This window comes from Prionailurus bengalensis, chromosome X (assembly GCF_016509475.1).
Source record: "Prionailurus bengalensis isolate Pbe53 chromosome X, Fcat_Pben_1.1_paternal_pri, whole genome shotgun sequence".
NCBI classification, from domain to species: Eukaryota; Metazoa; Chordata; class Mammalia; order Carnivora; family Felidae; genus Prionailurus; species Prionailurus bengalensis.
Window position 1 is genome coordinate 102987757 of NC_057361.1, and position 20599 is coordinate 103008355.

The 20599-nt window shown below is 37.7% G+C and overlaps 1 protein-coding gene across 1 annotated transcript in view; it reads right to left on the reverse strand.

Annotated features, from left to right (window-relative positions):
- TENM1 (teneurin transmembrane protein 1) overlaps window positions 1-20599 on the reverse strand; it is a 768359-nt gene that overhangs the window by 312774 nt on the left and 434986 nt on the right. The gene's annotated exons all lie outside the window — the stretch shown is intronic.

A 20599-nucleotide genomic window follows, 5' to 3' on the forward strand; every position in this document is an offset into this window, starting at 1 on the left:
AGAACAGAATGGTGGTCACCAGGGCCTGAGAGGTCAGAGAACAGCAGGGATGTTTAAGGGCATAAACTTGCAACTAGTAGATAAATAATTCCTGAAGATACAATGTACAGTAGAGTCATTACAGACGACAATATTGTATTAGAATCATCAACCTTGCTAATAGAGATCTTAATTATTTCCACCACAAAAAAGAAATGATAATGATGTGACGTCATAAAGGTGTTAACTAATGCGACAATGGCAATCATACTGTAATATAAATGGATCAAATCAACAGGCTGTACACCTTAAACTTACACAATGTTGTATGTAAATAGATTTCAATAAAAAATGATACATGATGAAATGCACAAATTTTAAGTGTACATTTGCTGAGATTTGACAAATGTAATCTCCTTTGCAACATAAACCCTTATCGAGATACAGAACACTCCCATCACCCCAGGATGTTTCCTCCTGCCTCTCTAAGTAAATCCTTACCCCACTTCCCCCAGACAACCACTACTTAGCATTTTTTCTACATGCATTAGTTTTGCCTGTTCCAGAACTTCGTGCTGCTGTCATGTTTGAATTACTACAGGATGATTATTGACTGCTCATGACTATTGTAATATAGATATTTCATAAACAGTAATGATTTATTGCCATGGAAGGACTTGCCAAAAACAAATACATGGAAGCATGTTTTCGTGCACATATTTTTTTTTTCAACGTTTATTTATTTTTGGGACAGAGAGAGACAGAGCATGAACGGGGGAGGGGCAGAGAGAGAGGGAGACAGAATCTGAAGCAGGCTCCAGGCTCTGAGCCATCAGCCCAGAGCCTGACGCGGGGCTCGAACTCCCAGACTGCGAGATCGTGACCTGGCTGAAGTCGGACGCTCAACCGACTGCGCCACCCAGGCGCCCCTTTCGTGCACATATTTTACACGTACTGAGTGCTGTGTGCCATGCATCGTGCTAAATGCTTCTCTCAGTCTTCACTCATAGGAAATAGGCTGCATTATGATCCTCATGGTGCATTTAAGGGCATGGAGGCCAAAAGGGGTTTAAGAAACTTGCCTAGCGGGGCCTGGGTGGCTCAGTCAATTAAGGGGCAGACTTGATTTCGGCTCAGGTCATGGTCTCATGGTCCATGAGTTTGAGCCCAGCATTGTCTCCGTGCTGACAGTGTGGAGCCTGCCTGGGACTCTCTATCTCCCTCTGTCTCTGCCCCACCCCTGCTCACTGTCTCTGTCTTTCTCTCGAAAATAAATAAATAAATTAAAAAAAAAAAAACCTGCCTAAATTCACCTAGTAAGTGAATGACAGAACCAGAATAGGAGCCCAGGTCACTCTGGCTCCAAAGTCCTTAATCTTAACCTCTCTCCTGTGCCACCAGGGCAGTAAAATGCACTGCTAAGCAAAAGACATTATAGTGCTACATTTTAATGTACTACTACAACACAAAACCCCTCCACAAAATAGAGAGCCAACATCACGTTGTCACATATGACCAAATGCACAAATCATTAAGCCTACATTAAGAATGCTTTCCAATTTCCAGTGTTAAAGAAGAAAAGCATATATGCTTAAAGGAGAAAAGCATATGTTTAAAAGAGAAAACAACTACCTAACAAGCCAGTTAATGAAAAATCTCCACACTAGAGGATTTTGCTTTAGTATCATGAGGGTAAAGGTTATTTAAAGGGCAGGGTTGCTGAGAATAGAACACATTCACAAGCCTTTCTGGAGGGCGATTTGGGATTATGTGTCAGAAGACTTTAAATATGCATATTCTTTGCTGAATAATTATGCCTAGAGGAATTTATCCCTAGGAAATTATGTGTCTGACAATTTCTGTAACAAGTTGTTCGTTGCAGTGCTATTTGTAATAGCACAAAATAAACACCTAAGTGCTCAATAATTGGTATTTGCTTAAGTAAGCTATTTTACAAACACATAGTAGAATACTATACAACCATCACAAATTGTGCTGTAAAAGAATATTCACTAGGAAAAGTGTTTACAAATATCACCAAGTGAAGAAAGGCAGCTTCAAAACAGTATGGGCAACAAGATACAATTTTTAAAATAAAAAAATATATGTTCATGGAAAAATAGTAACTTGGGTTACCTTTGGGATAGGAGTATTTTTTTTTTTTAATATATATTCTCTGCCTTGAGCTTACATTGCGTTTGTAACAAGTATCAAGAAGATGGGAGGTGGGGTGAATGGAAAAAATGCACTGCTTAACACCAACCACACCGTAGTCGGTTCTATTTACATAAACATGATTTGCTGAGCACGTAGGAAGGCTAGACACCGAGGCACCTTATGTGCAATTTTTTGATTCTCATATGCGTATGAGGTTGATACTATTCTAATCTTACAGATGATGAAACAGACACCAGAAGAGGTTTAGTAGGAATAAAATGGTGGTGATAATAGTAGTTATCATAATAATGATAATAAGAGGTAACTTCATTAAGTGCTTACTTGTGCCAGGCATTGTTCTAAATACTTTATAAACTATTAGATCATTTATTCTTCCCCAAAACCCCATTAAAGGAAATATCTCCATCTACAGATGAGAAAACCAATGAACAGAGAGGTTCAGTTTTCCCTGGTCCCACAGTCAGTAAATGGTGAAGCTGAGTTTCAAACACAAGCAGGCTGGCCCCAAAGCCATTGCTCTCAACCACTACATGACACTACACTATACTAGGGTTATGCAGTTAGCGGACGTGGTAAGATAAGAACCCACACCTGTTCGGACACAGAAGCAGCATGTGGATAATACTGAATTGAGTCACACTTTTACCCTGTTTCTCTTGGGACCAATGACAAGCGTGAAAATGCCGGCTACAGACTCACAGAGATGTAAGGAAACTCAGTAATCTTCTAATAGCCCAAAGCCCTGATTTTGCAGTTAGCAAAACTGAGGCCCAGAAAATGAAATGGATTACCTAAAAGTAACATAGGCAGTTAATGGCATAAATGAGCTTGGAATCGGGGACTTTCAAAAGAGAGTGCTATTTCCATCCCCCTATGCTACCTGCTAACCAGTCTTCACCGGGTTACTACCAGGTTCTAATCTCTTGGGTTAACTGATCCAGCCAAATACAATGTGCTCCGACAGTACTATGTAATACATGTCTATTTTTCTTTATGTCACATGTTCTTACAGTAAATTTTAAAGACCATCTTAACTATTCTGGATGAATAGGGAAGCATTACAAAGAAGCTACCCTTTAGTTGTTAAGAACATAAAGGAGTTATTGCTGCTTCTCAGGGCACCTAATGTATCCCCAGAATGAAGAAACAGTATATAGTAGAAATAAGAATAAATATATTAAAAAAGTGACTCACAGCATTATGCTCCTTCCATTTAATTGTACTTCCTCTTTAATCCCTGAAATGGTCTCCTCCATTGACAAAGAGGTGAATTTCTTCTTTAATGCCTGCTTAGCTCTCCCAGGCTATGTTTCCCCCTTTGGCTATCTAATTTACTAGAGAGCAAGAAGTGTAGCACTTTAGAGACAGCAGAGTGGAGTAACCTCCCCATCTCCTCACCACGACCTGGTAGTTACTCTGGAGGTGACAAAATGTCACTTGGATATAACCAATCCTGCACAGCAACATTCTGGTATGTTCCTATGGGGTAAAAGGGAAACCCAGCAGTATGGGGTGTTTTCTTCACAGTGATCGGAGATAAAATCTTCGATCCTTTGCATATTTATGAAGGAGAACAATTGGATTTTAGAGACAATGTAAGTGGCCCCGTATGTTGGATATTGATTTGGTTTGGTATATCATTAAGGGGGAGAAGAAAGACAAAGAAAGACAGAGAATTGTTGGCTATTATGATGGCAATTACAAGCAATAATCAATATCCCTGAGCACTGTAATTTCATCGTGACATACACCAAAGGATTTACAAATGCAGTTTCATAAGTAAAATATTACAGCATAATGAATAAATTCAGCAGTCACAGCAGAGCAACATTTACACTAATTCGTATTTGAGTGGAATCCAAATCACAGTCCTCAGTGAGGGTAGATAATAAAATGAGTTCATGTACTAAGGTTCCTGTTTTCTTATTAACAAGCTGAGATTAAGATTCCATGCTCAAGGAATCTATACTTTGATGTGCATCATGAAAAACAGCACTGCAAATGCTACGCATTGTCCTAGGCCTTGCAATCCATTGTTGGAAAGTGAAACTACTGCCGAAATGTGTTTTCATAGTCCCCGAAAAAAGTAGGAGCATAAAGACAAATGCGCAGTGCTAGACTTCAGCTATGTGCTCATAAAATCAGATCATCTGTCTAAGCACATTGCTTTTCCCTGGGGACCTGAGGATATACTAAAATGTTGCTATCAATTTCATACAATTGGGTTTTTTGCACAGAGCAAATGATAAAAATGCGGTTCAAGAGTTTATGTGTAAGTAGTACTCTCCTTTGCATCTGTTTTAATATTCAAGTTCAAATTTAAAAAGGAAAAGCAAGATATTGCCAAAAGGAAATGGGCATATAAGGAAATTGAAAAAAAAAATATCTTCGAGACTGATGAGACCCAGTGGTGGTAAGTGGGAATATAATAAATGCTCCTGTAAGGATTTTAAAATCATCTATAAAAAAGGGGAAAATGTACTCTCTCTTTTTAAACCCCTCATGCTACATAATTCTGAGGGTATCTGTTAGCACTAAATAATGTGATTTAATGTGGCACTTAAAATTCTATAGGAAATAGACAGAAATCTACAGCTTTCTAACAACAGATGCATAAATAACCAATGAAATTTTTTCTTTTACATCTTGTAAACATGCTTATGAGACGAATAGCTAAACCTGTATTCCCTTAGCTATAAGCATTTGACTCATTTTTATACCCAGAAGAAGGAATTCAACTTATTTCCAGTTCACAGCTGAGGCTGATTTTTAAAAATAAAATAAAAAAGAAGACTGCAATGAAAAAGCCTTGAGTCAAGTTATTATGGCCAAATTACATTCAGATAGAATGGTGGAATTTAGGCATTTCTTCTTTTTTAAAAAAATTATTAAATGCATTTTTATTGTGATTAAAAACCACAAAATATGAAATTTACCATCTTATTTAGTTTTAATTTTAAGTGGACTCCACGCCCAATGTGGGGCTTGAACTCAGAACCCTGAGATGAAGAGTTGCATGCTCTACTGACTGAGCCAGTCAGGTGCCCCTATCCTAACTATTTTTAAGGGTATAGTTCAATAGCATTTATTGTTGTGAAACCGATATCTTGCAAATATGAAACTCCATACCCATTAAACAACCTCCTTTTTCCCTTTCCCTCATCCCCTGGGAACCACCACTTTGCTCTCTCTTTCTATGAATTTGACTAGTTTAGATGCCTGATGTAAGTGGAATCATACACTATTTGTCTTTTTGTGACTGGTTTATTACACTTAGCATAATGTCCTGAAGGTATCTCACATGTAGCATAGGACAGGGTTTCCTTCTTTTTCAAAAGGCTGGACTCTATTACATGTAAATACAGTACCACATTTTATCTGTTCATCTGTCCACGGACATTTGGGCTGCTTCCACTTCTTGGCTATTGTGGATAATGCTGCTACGAATATGGGTGTGCAAATATCTCTTTGCGATCCTGTTTTCAATTCTTTTGAATATATACCCCCAAAGTGGGATTGTTGGATCATACAATACCTCTCTTTTTAATTTTTTGAGGGACCTCCATATCATTTTACATGGCAGTTGCACCATTTTACAACCCCACCAATGGCACACAGGAGCTCCATTTTCTCTATATCTTTGATAATACTTGTCATTTTCTATTTTTTTTTTTTTTGATGGTAGTCCCTAATGGGTGTGAGGTGATATCTTATCGTGGTTTTGATTTGCATTCCTCTGATGACTGGTGACGTTGAGTATCTTTTCATAGGCTTATTGACTATTTTTATATAACCTTTGGAGAAATCTCTATTCACACGTATTTATTCTTATGTCCCTAAAAACATTATACATTTTAAAAAAAAAATGTCATGCTGGGTCACAGCCCCATTTTCCTCTTTGACAAGAAAACCCAGTGTTATTTTGCAGAAAAGTGTGTTTACTAGTCACGATTATCAACCTCAACATATCTAGCTTTTCTTTAGTAGCCCATTCCTCATACTCCTTTTTAGAATAAATACTCCTCCAAAGAGTATTTATCCAAACTCTTCTTGAATCTCAGTGGAATTACCAGCTTGGACAACCTCCTGTGGTAACAAATTGTATTTCCCTACTAACAGCTACATAAAGAAAGATTCCACTTTATTTGCTCAAGGGTTCTTTCTTCCAAACTTTAAGCCATCCCTGCCCATACATCTGCTCCAAACATTACATACTGTTTATAAAAAAAAATTTATCCTCTCTCCATGTTGTCCATAATTTTTAAGTGTTTTTTTTTTCTTTTTAAAGAGTTTCAGGATACCTATCTAAGCCTTAATTTTTCTAGGCTTAAGCATTAGTCCTACAATTTATCCTTGAATGCAATACTTTATATAGTCTAGATTGATACTGTAATTTTGCAAGTGGGGTAGTTAGTAGCTAATGGGAGAGCTCTTTTTAAACTCTTTTTGTGGCTATTATTCCCTCTCTTCTTTTAATTAGAATATCTGCCCTGCCTGTATTGTATATTCCTTGAGAGCAGGGACCAAGTCTTAATTTCTAGGTATGTTGTCTCATACTTCAGAGGTACTCAATGAACATATATTGATTTGTATGATGCCTTCGCTTCTTCTAAAAGGCACTTGATTCACTGTGCGGAATGAATGAGGCTTGGGAACTTTAAAATAAGTTTCACTTGTGAGCACATATCTCTTGGTTTATTGAATGCAAAAGGACAACCATAAGCTTTCATTTTGTTTTCACATAATCTAAAAGAAACAAGTCAAAGAAATAGTTGATTCATATTTCACCTCTTTTTTGTAAGACATCTGGGTAATGAAAGAATTATTGTTAATAAAAATATTAACAATTAAAAATAATTGTTTCTAATAATAATGGCAACAGCAACAACATCTATGTGCTAAGCACTCTGCTAAAGTACTTTGTGCTTCTTTCTCACTGAATCCTCACAATAACCCTATAAAGGAAGATGGTACTATCCATATTTCATACTTTAGGAGGCTTAGAATCAGCTATTAAAGTTAAATAAATTTCCCAAGGTCACCCAACTGGTAAGTGACAAAGCTGGGAATCTATTTCGGTTTTGTTGATTACTAGACATAAGCTACATGAGCTTAGGAATGTCTGACTTATTTACTGCTGTATCCTAAGCATCTAGAATGGTGCCTAGCAAACTCCATAGGTGCTCCATAAATATTTTTAAATTCATGCACGAACAATAAAACGCATTTACTTAACCACTGTGCACATAGTAACTCATGATATCACTGATAAAGTTAATCATTAAGGTAATAAAATCTTCTTAATTCACATGATCATCTGGCATTTTCCTTTCACAGTGAATATATGTAAGTTTGGCATTCCACTGAAGATGTTTTTATGGAAATATTTGCTTCAACTCTTAAAATTACAGAAATGACAAACTGATATCAGGAAGGTACACCGTGAATTGTCATGTCTCCCTTTTAGAACATGGGAGACATCAGAACATCTTTTATGTAATAGTGTATCGGACTTTCCTATATAAATTAAACATTTCTATAACAGGATATTCAGAGATAAGTTGGAACTAGGAGTGCTGGCATATATATATATATATATATATATATATGTGTGTGTGTGTGTATATATACACATATATATGTATATACATATATACATATATATACACGTATGCTGGAGAAAGAAATTATCACATATTCTATATTTGATCAAGTTGCTTTAGTAGGCCCCAACATAGATTAGAATAAATAATTATCCTCTACTTTATAATAATGCCCTTTGAAGACACCCTCTCATTCTCATTTTCCAAGGTAGATCCATGCTCTATAGATGTAACTTCAATGTAAAAAATTGGTATTGGGGTGCCTGGGTGGCTCAGTCGGTTGAGTGCCCGGCTGTTGGTTTCAGGTCAGGTCACGATCTTGTGGTTTCCTGGGTTTGAGCCCCATGTCTGGCTCTGCGCTGGCAGTGGAAAGCCTGCTTGGGATTCCCTCTGTCCCTCTCCCTCTGCCCCTCCCCTGCTCGTGGCCTCTCTCTCTCTCAAAATAAATAACTAAAACTTAAAAAACATTTCTTAGGGACCTCTGGATGGCTCAGTCGCTTAAGCGTCTGACTTCAGCCTAGGTCATGATCTCCCAGTTTGTGAATTCGGGCCATGCATCGACCCGGCTGTCTGCTGTCAGCACAGAGCCCACTTTGAATCCTCTGTCTGCCTCTCTCTGTCCCTACCCTGCTCGTACATGCTCTCTCTCTCTCAAAAATAAACATTAAAATAAATTTCTTTAAAAAACAATATTAAAAAATCCTACACCAGTTGAGGGGCAAATATCAACTTACATATTTTCTATTAATGTAAATGTTCTTGTATTAAAAGGCTCATACCAATACATAAAGATTATTTACCTAGATAAGTAAGTACCAATTTTTCATTTTCTTTATACTGAATAGTACTTTAGGCCCTAAAGCATGGTGTGAAAGCTGTGATCCCTTCAAACTCAAAAAAATTTAGAAAGCTACTGGTGGGTGAGATTTTCAATCCTCTTATGATTGTACATACATCATCTCCAAGAAGGAATAGTGGAATGTCACTTCAGAGTTTTCAGGAGATCATCTCCTAACAGGGACCATTTTAAATGGGAATAAATAGGTGACCTATGCAAAATTTATGAGCACATGTTTAAAATTAAACCAGATCCCAAATTTTCTAGGAATTTAAAAATTTTCTTGATTTTGCAAAGAAATTAAATTATATTTCTCTTTACAAAACCTGAAAGTCCATTCCCAATTTTCCTTACCAGAGCAACCTGTTGTTTTCATAGACTTGGTTTCACTGGCAACTTGGCTTATTTACTTATTTATTTTTTTAGAGGAGTGGGTAGTGGGCAGAGTATTATATACCTTGACTATCTTTTTATTCATCCTCATTTTCTACAGATAGGTATTTTCTTCATTTATTTTATGAGCCAGTTGACATGGCATACATTTCTGTATGATTTGTTTTAATTGAATAGTAATCTATATTAGCAAGGACACCTTATTTTAAAGAAAGAGGGTTTCAAAATAATTACAAAGGAGTACAGTAAGGAGAGATCCTAAGCATTTCCCACTAAGCTCTTCAGGTTGAAAATACAGGTTATCATTCTAATGCACCTTTTGAAGGGTGTTGATCAACATTTGCCTTACATTAGCTTTCACTGATTTGTAAGTCTTACTCATATTTGTACATTAAAGGCAAAAATGTGGGGTGCCTGGGTGGCTCAATCGGTTGAGCACCCAACTCTTGATTTCAGCTCAGGTCATGATCTCAAAGTTGTAGGTTTGAGCCCCTCATCGGGCTCTGTGCTGATGGTGTAGTCTGCTTGGGATTCTCTCTCTCCTTCTCCTTCTGCCCCCTAGCCCCTCCCAAAATAAATAAATAAATTCTAAAAAATTAAAAAAATAAAGGCAAACATGCTTTATAATGCCATAAAATAATGTAAGAAATGCCACTCACTAAAATTAACAACTCAGGCAATGACAGATGTTGGTGAGGATGAAGAGAAAGAGGAACCCTTTTGCACTGCTGGTGGGAATGCAAATTGGTGCAGCCACTCTGGTAAACAGTATGGCAATTCCTCAAAAAATTAAAAATAGAACTACCCTACAACCCAGCAATTGCACTGCTAGGCATTTATTCAAAAGATACAAGAGTGCTGTTTCAAAGGGGCACATGCACCCCAATGTTTTATAGCAGCACTATCGACAATAGCCAAAGTATGGAAAGAGCTCAAATGTCCATCAAGCAATGAATAGATAAAGAAGATGTGATATATATATAAAATATATATATATATATATTATATATATATACACACACACAATGAGATATTACTCAGTGATCAAATAGAATAAAATCTTGCCATCTGAAACAACATGGATGGAACTAGAGTGTATTCTGTTAAGCGGAATAGGTCAGTCAGAGAAAGACAAGTATTATATGATTTCACTCATATGTGGAATTTAAGACACAAAACAGATGAACATAAGGGAAGGGAAGCAAAAATAATATAAACACAGAGAGGGAGACAAACCATAAGAGACTCTTAAATACAGAGAACAGACTGAAGGTTGCTGGAGGGGATGTGCGTGGGGCAATGGGCTAAATGGGTGATGGGCATTAAGAAGGGCACTTGTTGGGATGAGCACTGGGTGTTATATGTAAGTGATGAATCACTAAATTCTACTCCTGAAATTATTACACTATATGTTAACTAATTTGGATTTAAATTAAAAAAAAAAAAGAAATGTCACCAAAATCAGTCCTTTAACCTATCCAGTATAACATTTCTCTGAGGGACAAATTGACAAAAGGCATGGCTGTCCTGTGAAATATCAATCTCAAAATCAAAGAAGTAGCCTCAGGCAGAAACTGCTCCTCACCAACATCCATGTTCTCATTTCCTGGGCACACAGACTACATTTCCCAGTCACCATTTCCATTAGGTATGGTCATGTGACTGAGTTCTGACTAAATCGAAGTGTGAGCAAAAGTGCTGTCTGATACTTCCCGTCTGCTCCCCTAAAACCTTCTCACCCAAGGAACCTTCTCCCCAATCTCTTTACTCATCCATTGGCTAAAAGGGCGGACTCAAATATGGAAGGAGCATAATACATTCGTTCTATGGAATATTGTGAGGTCAGATTAAGAATTTTAAACCACATAAGCATATTATGCTGATCACTGACTCTCAGCACAGAGCCTGGACAGAGCATCCTTACCCATGACTGACCCCACTCCGCATTGCTTGCAGTCATAGTTAATTGGAGCAGAATTGGATAGCCAACCTCGGAGACAATCATATTCTCTTCCCCTCTCTCTCCCTCTCTCAGAAACCTAGACACTGAAACCTAGTCATCTAGGGAAGCCAAGATGCAAGGTCATGTTGAGCCAGAGCTGGAGTTACATAATAGTGGAACAGACAAACAAGTCCCATCTAAAATGAAGTCCGACAAGAGAATACGTGCAGAAAGAAACAGTGATGAGACATCACATGGCTCTAGAAAGCAAAAGAATAATGGAGACAGTTCCATCTTTCATTAGGCAAAGCTGTACTCAATGCCTTCTTCCTTCCCTGTGAAATTATCCTCTACCATTTTTTAAAAACATCCTTTTTACTTGATTTATTTTTAAGACATTTCTGTTCCCGTTAACCAAATAATTTCTAAGGCAATAAACAGTTTTCCATGTTGGGGGAAAAAAATAGAATTCATATATACAGTACAACCACAACTATTTGCTGTCCCCTTCCACACAAAAACAAAGACAACTAACTCCCACTCTGTATCCCTATTCCACAGAGATCTGATCTAGAAGAAAACATGGAAATCTTAATAGTAACTATCTTTGGGTAGTGGAATTTGTAGTTATTTTTCTTTGTGATTTCCTGTGTTTTTCCTATTTTTGAAATGAAGGTGTACTACTTCATAAGGTCCTTCATGATATAGGTCTCTCCACCTCACTACTGCTATTGTCTCCAATGCCCTCTTAGCTCTGGCCACCCTGTCATGTGTGGTTTCCCTAATGTGCCATTTGCTTTCAGGCTCCTGTGTCCTTGTAAGCTTTTCAGCAAAGAACAATGTCGGAAGAGTTAATAAATGTCCAAGAGTAGCGTAGATCTAAAGCAAACGTAGGAGAGAGAGAATAGAGTGAACATAGGGAGAATGAAGAGTGTAGAAGAAAAAGGAATAGAATCAGAAAGGAAATTTGATTGATAGATAGATAGACAGTAGATAGATATGGCTATATATGCAAGGGTAAAGGATCATTTGCTAGTTGCTTAGAAGGTCACTCTGGGTTTCCTTGTCTACATCTGATCCAAATAGTCAGAAGTGATATACTGCTTTTTTCCATCTTTTTGCATTCCTAGGAAACAAACCAATTAAGTATATATACAAACTAGTATACATTCAATGTGTCAAAATATATTCCTCTTGCTTAAGACTCTTACAGAGAAATGCAGGATATGACAAGTTAATTGGGAATAAAATTATGAGGAGTGGCCACCATATGAAAAGGAAACTAACTGGCAGGGGTGGGGAGACCTTAGAGCTAAATGAATTGTTTAGTGGTTGTTTTAGTCTATTTGGGCTGCTATAACACAATACCATAAGGTGGTTGGCTTATAAACAACAGAAACAGGTTTCTCACAGTCCTGGAAGCTGGAAGTCCAAGATCAGGATGCCATCATGGAAGGGTTCTGCTGAAGGGTTTCTTCCGTGGGCAACTAATGTGTCTTGCTGTATCTTCATGTGGTGGAAGGGGCTAGGGAGCAATCAGAGGTCTCTTTCATAAGGGCACTAATCCCATTCATGAGAGCTCCACCCTCAGTACCTAATCACCTCCCAAAGGCCCCAACTAATACTATCATCTTGGGCATTAGGTTTTCAATATATGCATTTGGGGGAGATCCAAACATTCAATTCACAGCAGTGGTTTCCAACACAAATTATGCTTTAAACTGGAGAATTATCTAAACCTACCAACAAAGTCTTCAGAAGAAGGGAATGCGAAGAGGGAAGATGGGAAGGGAAAAAACAAACTGCTAGAATCTGAAGAGGGGTTGAGAAAAAGTGAACGGGCAAGGAAACAAAAGATTTTGCATCATCATTATTCTCAAAGAGCCTTTCTCGGTTGGGGATGAATTGGCCCACAGGGGACATTTGGCATTGTCTGGAGATGTGTTTGGTAATCATAACCAGGGGGAGGCCACTACTGGCATCTAGTGGGTAGGAGGCTAGCGATGCTGCTAAACACCCTATTATGCATGGGACAGACCCCAGAACAACGGATTATCCAGCCTGAAATGCCAATAGTGGTGAGGTTGAGAATCGTTGGCCTAAAACTATTCCTCTGATTGGAGCATGCATTTTTGAAGTATTCAGCCTCCCTCTGGGGGTGGGGGGGGGAGGGGAATCTGTCACTCTTTAAAGGCTTCCAGGAAAAGATTTTCTTGCCAGGCACTCACGATCTTATCTTCCTCCCAAGCTCACAGCTGTTCTTCCCTTGGGGCTATTTGCACTTGGGATTGGTCTATTATCCAAACAAATACCCTAACCCTAGGGCCACAGAACACAAACAACTCACCTATAATTACCTCAAACATTTACCCTTGCTAACTAAGCAAGGAAACCTTTGTAGGTATGGAGACTAGAAAACATCTTCTACTTTCAATTTTTTAAATTGCTGTTCAAAGTGTACCTACCTCTCACAAAGTGTCACAGGATATAAATCCAAAATCTGAAATACTGATTAAAACATGCAAAACATACAATCATGATAGCAATTAAAACAACATTAACTCCCTTCAGGTTAGGCTACCTAAGAAACAGTCAAATTCCACTTTGTGCCATGCTCTAAAGCTCAAAAACTATAATCCCACTTGAACACAGGAGAATTTGTAGAAACCAGGCCTTCCTTGCTGGGAAATGTTCTCTCCCTGGTTCCCTGCAGTGTGGATTCAAGAGAGCAAAGAAGAAACCCATTGGCTTGCTTTAATTATTTAGGGGCAGCACAAGGAGATAAACAAGGTCAGGTCAACTTCAAGAATACAATGATTTCATGCACTTCTCTGACTTCTAAATATACATGTCTATTTGGCAAATATAATATGAAACCTAAACTTGCCTTTTCTCTGCATCATCGTCAATGCTTAGAAAAAGTTATCATCATGGATTTACAGGATGCAGTATAGAAATGGGTGGTTGGAACTTTAAACCCAATCCAGGTTGTATTTTTATCTTTGAATAAGAAACAAAATAAAGTTATATTTATTTCTTAATGAGACAGAGAATGAAAAATTGAAAGAAAATACTGAACCATCTGCAGCTTGGCAATATGACCCAAGGTAAGGTAGGCTTCTTTAATTTTTTTTTTTAACGTTTATTTATTTTTGAGACAGAGAGAGACAGAGCATGAACGGGGGAGGGTCAGAGAGAGGGAGACACAGAATCGGAAACAGGCTCCAGGCTCTGAGCTGTCAGCACAGAGCCCGATGTGGGGCTCGAACTCACGGACCACGAGATCGTGACCTGAGCCAAAGTAGGATGCTTAACCGACTGAGCCACCCAGGCGCCCCAAGGTAGGCTTCTTTATAAGGTGCTGCCTCTTGAATCTTGTCTCTACAGAGGGTTTTGTTCTTAAATTCGTTCACTCCACAAACTTTGATTGAGCACCTGTATCGGGTAGAACATATTCACAAACTAGTCTTGCACTGGCCTAAGATCAGTTTCTTAACTATGCTTGTGTGCCTTTATCAACACCCCCGGACAGACAGGGATGTGTAGATGGTCTTCCTCATTTCCCCTTGGCTACTGGAGATTTTGAAGGAATCATGGCTTAACTTATCATGGCTTCATTTATCTGACTTGTTAGGGGACCTCACCTAGAATCAGTAATCCTGCAATTAATTAGAATCCAACTAACTGGAAAGCTAAACTGAGCAGGATTCTTTCAGTGGAGGAGCAAATGACAAGAAGGCAAGCCACGGAATGATAGAGAAAGTAAAGGCAGAAAGGACATCAAAAAAATCATTTAGCTTTATTCCTTTATCGGACTGTTGAGGAAAGTGAGGTTGGAAAGGAAGAAAGAGACCCTATCAAGGTCACACAGCTATTTAGTGGCAGAATTGGACTCAGATGCAAGATTTCCAATTCTAATTCCAGTGCTTTACAACTACTCACAAGAGGCCACCCCAAATTTTCAAAGAATATCCTGGGACCACTATACATTTTGTTCATTTTATAATATTTTCTATACCTGACAGGTTGTACAATAAAAAATCCTGTTCAGAATGGCAACCCTGCCTTACCGTAAGATTTTCAATTATAATAGATTAAATTATGATCATTTGGATTAAAACGGAAAGTAGATTCATATTTAAGAGTGATTTTCAACAAGAATGGCAATTTTTTAAAAGTTCTATTTAACCTTAAGCTATCCACCAAATCCAATTAACCAGAACCCCCAGTTTTCTGGGCATTTAGGCTCATCAAGATTTTAATATAAATAGAATAAAACCTAGATTACATCTCCAGGCAGAGGAATTTAACTGAACTATAAATATTCACTGAAAGACAAAAAGGAATAACTTGGGGTTCTTTATATTCCAGAGAAATATTGTTATAGTGCAAAGCATACCAGATTGGTTGCATGGAGACTTGAATTCTAGCTCCAACTCTTGCTCTACACTGCCACATTAGTAAAATTCCCCACAACCTAGTGTCCTTATCTTTAAATTGGGCATAATTTCTGTTAATGTCTACCTTGCCAGGGTTGTGTAGAGTTTAAAAAGAAATAACCAGTAAGGGCTTTGAACAAGAAGTTATACATACACACTTATATATGCACATACACCCACATGGGCACACAGACATACGTGCACATGTATATAAGACATATCTAAAACCTGAGTCTTTTGAAGATGACAAAAAATATTTAGCTGCCAGTGTAGACACACTAAAAGGCAAACAGCCATGTTACCATAAAATTATCTAAGTTAAAGATACTATTCAATACAGTAAATGAAAAATTTGAACGAATAAGACTGCTATAGATTAAAAAAACAATTATTTTAGTCAAAAAGTAGGGGAAATAGCAGATTGTGAATGTTCTCTTCCAGAAGAAAGTCAATTTACTTAGGAGGCTAATATTATGCCACAAAAGGAAAGAATCAATGATATCCGTGTTTTTAGGTTATACTTGATATTTTGATAGTTGAATAGGAAATAATCATAAGTTATCTTTTATAATATCAATGAAAACCCTGTGTGTACATATGTCACTATTAAGTATCTTCATCAGTAAAAGGGGACTGCCTAGTGTTTTGTGTATGCCAGATGGAGACAGGAAGTCTAAATTACAATCTTGGCTGGGCCAATGATAGCTGCTTGCCCGTGGAAATACGACTTAGATTTGAGCCAACTTTAAATAAGGGTGTGAGGGTATAATGCCACCCTCTAGCATAAGAATAGAAAAGGCAAACTTCTTGCACCTAAGGAATTCATGATTCCCCAAAGGTGGTGACATCATCAGCCCTTGTTGAATCCTGGCAACCTGGGAAGCCTGTACCACTGTGTGGGATCATGCTGTTTTCTTCAGCGTTATGTGACCATTCCTGCAAGTTGCCATATTCTTTACCATCAAGGAAACTTGATCTTTAACTTGGTTGGTTGGTTTCTTTCTGTCAACCACGTCACCAGCCTGGGAACTACTGTGTACCCCTATACCGAATATAGTTTCCCCACCCTCCATCCCACCCACCACTGTTTTTTCCTCCTTCCAACTTATATGGAAGTTTTGCCGTAATTCAGCTTCCTCTCGATCTGCTCTTCCATTTCAGATAGTAGCCTGCCTTCTGTTTCCATTTTCTTACCACTAACCAATTCCTCAAACCCACTGCAGTCTAGCTTCACTCTTACCACTCTGTTGAGATCGACTGCTTCAAAATCAAAAAGTCTGTAGTTGACAAAATGAAAGGTCTCTCCTCATCCACACTCTAGTGGACTCCTCTGAAGCATTTGAAAACCACGATCACAATCTCCTTGAAATTTTTTGTTGTTTCTTCTCTTCTATTAGTATTAATCCTCAATCACCTATGCTGGTTTGTTTTCCTTCATGGACCTAAGATGTTAAGTGTTCTCATGGTTTGGTTTATGGTCTTCTTGCACTAAACTCTGTCTGGGTTTTTCAGTATTTCCTCCTTCATTCATGTAAATTCAATTATTATGTCTACCTATGAAATTCTCCATAATTCATGTGTATCATGTGCTCTGGAATCAGACAGACATGCAGTGGAACTAGCTCCATTAATTACTAACTAGTGGCCTTGTAGCAGATTGTTCAACTTCTCTAAGCCTCAGTTTAAAAAAATAAAACTTGGCATAAATGTGATAATGACTCGATGCAATGTTTGGCACATAGTAAGCATTTGGTAAGTGGTAGGAGGAAAACTTTTCCTCTCTTTCTTCTTCTCTTGGGACCCAGATTCTTATTTTCAACTATTTATTGAATATTGAGCTTTTCCAATATGGATGCCCCACATAAATGTTTCAATATTTCCCAAACAAAACTCACTGCCTGCTTCTACCAACTACTATTTCTGATTTCAGAAATCTGCTCCATCTGTAATTCCCCGCTCAGTTACTCTGTCTGTCCATATACCTTACAAAAATTTTGTTAAACATCATGAGCTAAGCACTGAGGAATCAAAGTAGAAAAAGAAGACATAGTCCTTCACTCAAGTTGCAGCAGGGAATAAAGACAAGTAAATAAAATATTTGGAGTGCAAATACACAATGGAATAAGGTCTTCATAGACATACACACAGGATGCTATGAGCCCACAGATAAGGGAAAATTCCATGAAAGGTGCTGTGGGGAAGTGAAGGCAGGTAAAAAAAAAAAAAAAAAAAAAGCTCCGAAGAGGTATCTTTGGCTTCTCTCCCCCTTCTCACATATTACATCTACTAGACCACAAGTCCTGCGATACTATTAGCCTCAATATAATTACATTTTAGGATAAAGGCAATCTCCCCCACTAGAATGTAAGCTCCATAAGGCAGGGATTTTGTCTGCTTCGTTCTCTGCTGTAGCCCCAGCAACTCGAACACTGGCTGATCCATGGTGGGCACTCAACAAATATTTGTCAAAATTGGTTTAAACTTATTTACACTAGAATTAATTTATCATAGTATTTACATTCAACTGTTTTTCATGTAAACTATTCACATTATACACATGCTTATATCCTCAGATATCACACCAAAAAAGATTAACAGAATGGAGAAGCAGATGTTACTGTTTATTTGCTTATCTGTTCGCCAAAGGGGGCAATTCTTTTTGAGCTTTCCTGTTCTTTAAATGGAATAGTCGGTACCACACTTCCACAATTCTTGCAGAGGCATTTCAAAGACCTCAAGACTTAACCTGATCTTATCTTTTGCTTTTAAAACTACAAACATTTTTGTGTTGTGGAATTAATAAAGAACCAGCTGGATTCTCCCAAAGGGAGATGTTTAGTAGAATGTCTTTGATACACACGCGCACGCGCGCGTGCGCACACACACACACACACACATGCAAACACACACATCTCTGTAGAAATTAAGGAGAATAGTTGACAGGAAAATCATTCTTTGTTACTTCAAATACATTTCATACTTTTAGTAAAATATAACAGACAAGTGTCTATTAACTTGACACGGCAATGAAAATATTTATTATGATTAACTGGATAAGTAACTTTGTAGTCAATGAGGTTTTTAAGAACTAGTTTCTTTCTTAATCACAACCAGATATTTCTATTTTAAATATACAACCCATGATAGGTTAAGTATATATGATGGACGGGAGACAAAAAGGGTGGTACAGAGGTTCCTCGAAAATTTAATTTTGGTTTGCTACACTCACATATTTCATCAATCAACTCATTTTTTTAAATTCCCTAAAACATCTGTTTAGATTCACATTTGCATTGCTAAAAAAATCTCCTCCATATTAAGACCAGATTTCATCGCACCTATGGTGAAATTTCCCTTCCTTAAAAAATGAAACACATTATGTTTGCCTATGGTTCATACTTTGAAATGAAAATGAAAATAGTCAGATCAAAAGCATTTTTAAAAATAACATCACCACCAAAGTGACTAGAGACTGTATCACGATAATCTCCAAAATATTGCTCTTCACTGCCTAAGCACAATCGACTATTATAGATCTATTTTTACTCTGAATTTGTAAAATATATTTTTAAGACTACAGAATTCTCCTTCATGTAAATTTAACATATTCCACATCCATCATTTGGTGTAGGCTGAAAAGCTTGGTTGATTCCTGTTCATCTGTAGTAAACAGGATTTATAGGTCATAGATTAGTTCTACGAAGTCTTTTCCTGTCTTAAAAAGAATCTTTAAATCTGTGGCTGAAGATAGATTTTGCTAACCCCAGTGCTGTTAAAGGATTAAAGCATGAGATATTGTTGGATCTAAGCACTGAATATGTACATTCTGAGCCCTTTTTTTCCTCTAGTCATTATTGAAAGGAAAAACTATGTCTCTACATCTATTTTTCCATTGCAAATGTACTAAAGAAAAAAAACCTACTTATGAAAGTTAGGTATATTTTAGCAGTACTATATAACAAGGAAATATAACTACCACTGGAGAACTTACATTTATGGGTTAATATTCACAGAGTATTATTCCATAGATATTTAAATCACTATCATCACTACTAATGAACGTTGCTTCCTATTTCCCCAAGATAGACACTAGCTCTAGAAGTCTGGTAACAAGCATGGGTCATATAGACTTCATTTCTTGTTCTATTCTTTGCCAACACCTCCCCCACCAATGGCCGTGGCTCTTCCTTTGTAAAAATAACCCTGTTGACTCCACTTAAATGTCACATTGGCCTAAAGCCAGCAAGGGCAGTTAGCCTCATACCAAGCTACAGCCATCTGTCAGAATATGCTAAAAAAAAAAAAATCAGTGAAAATAGTTGCTACCCCCTCTTCTGGCCAGCCATGACTCCTCCACACAGTTATGATCTGTCTTTGTGAGTTGAAGTGGTTATGTTAATATCAAATCCAAGTTCTCAAGAGTATTAAATATCACAGAAAAATCTTTAAGACTCATTTTGGTGACTAGATCATGATTAATGTCCATCATCATCACTGCAGGTTTGTCAAAGTTAAGGTCTAGAGCCAACATTTGGCCAAAAATTCCCCACGGGTAAGAGTATCAAGGGGCACCTGGGTGGCTTAGTCGGTTAAGCGTTCGACTTCGGCTCAGGTCATGATCTCACGGCTTGTGAGTTCAAGCCCCGCATCGGGCTCTGTGCTGACAGCTCAGAGCCTGGAGCCTCTTCAGATTCTGTGTCTTGCTCTCTCTCTCTCTGCCCCTCCCCCGCTCACACTCTGTCTCTCTCTGTCTCTCAAAACTAAACATTAAAAAAAATTTTTTTTAAAAGTATCAAGTAAACTTTGAGTTAGGAGTTTGAATTCAGGGACAGCAAAGAAAGCAAATAAGGCAAACTAAAAATGGCTGTAATTCAATTTCAAAGTAAATCGGATGAAGAGGTCAAGAAAGCTAAGAGAACTGTCCCAGTTCTCTGCAGGGAATGGGGGATGTCTGAGTTTCTGATAGAAATGAGTACTACTCCAGTTAGCTGTGTGTTAAAGGCAGAGCAATCTACTCACATACAAAGTGTATGGACAGAATAGAGAGACCAATATAGAAAGAAAAGTGGTAAGTCCAATTTCTGAGAAGCTAGTAGCAAAAGCCAGGGCCAACGGAATGGAGAAAGGAGGAATGTGATGCAGAGGAAGAACAGAAATAGAGGAGGAAACTAAAATGAGTGTGCAAATCACATGTGAGATCTAAAATAACCCTTGTAACAACATTATG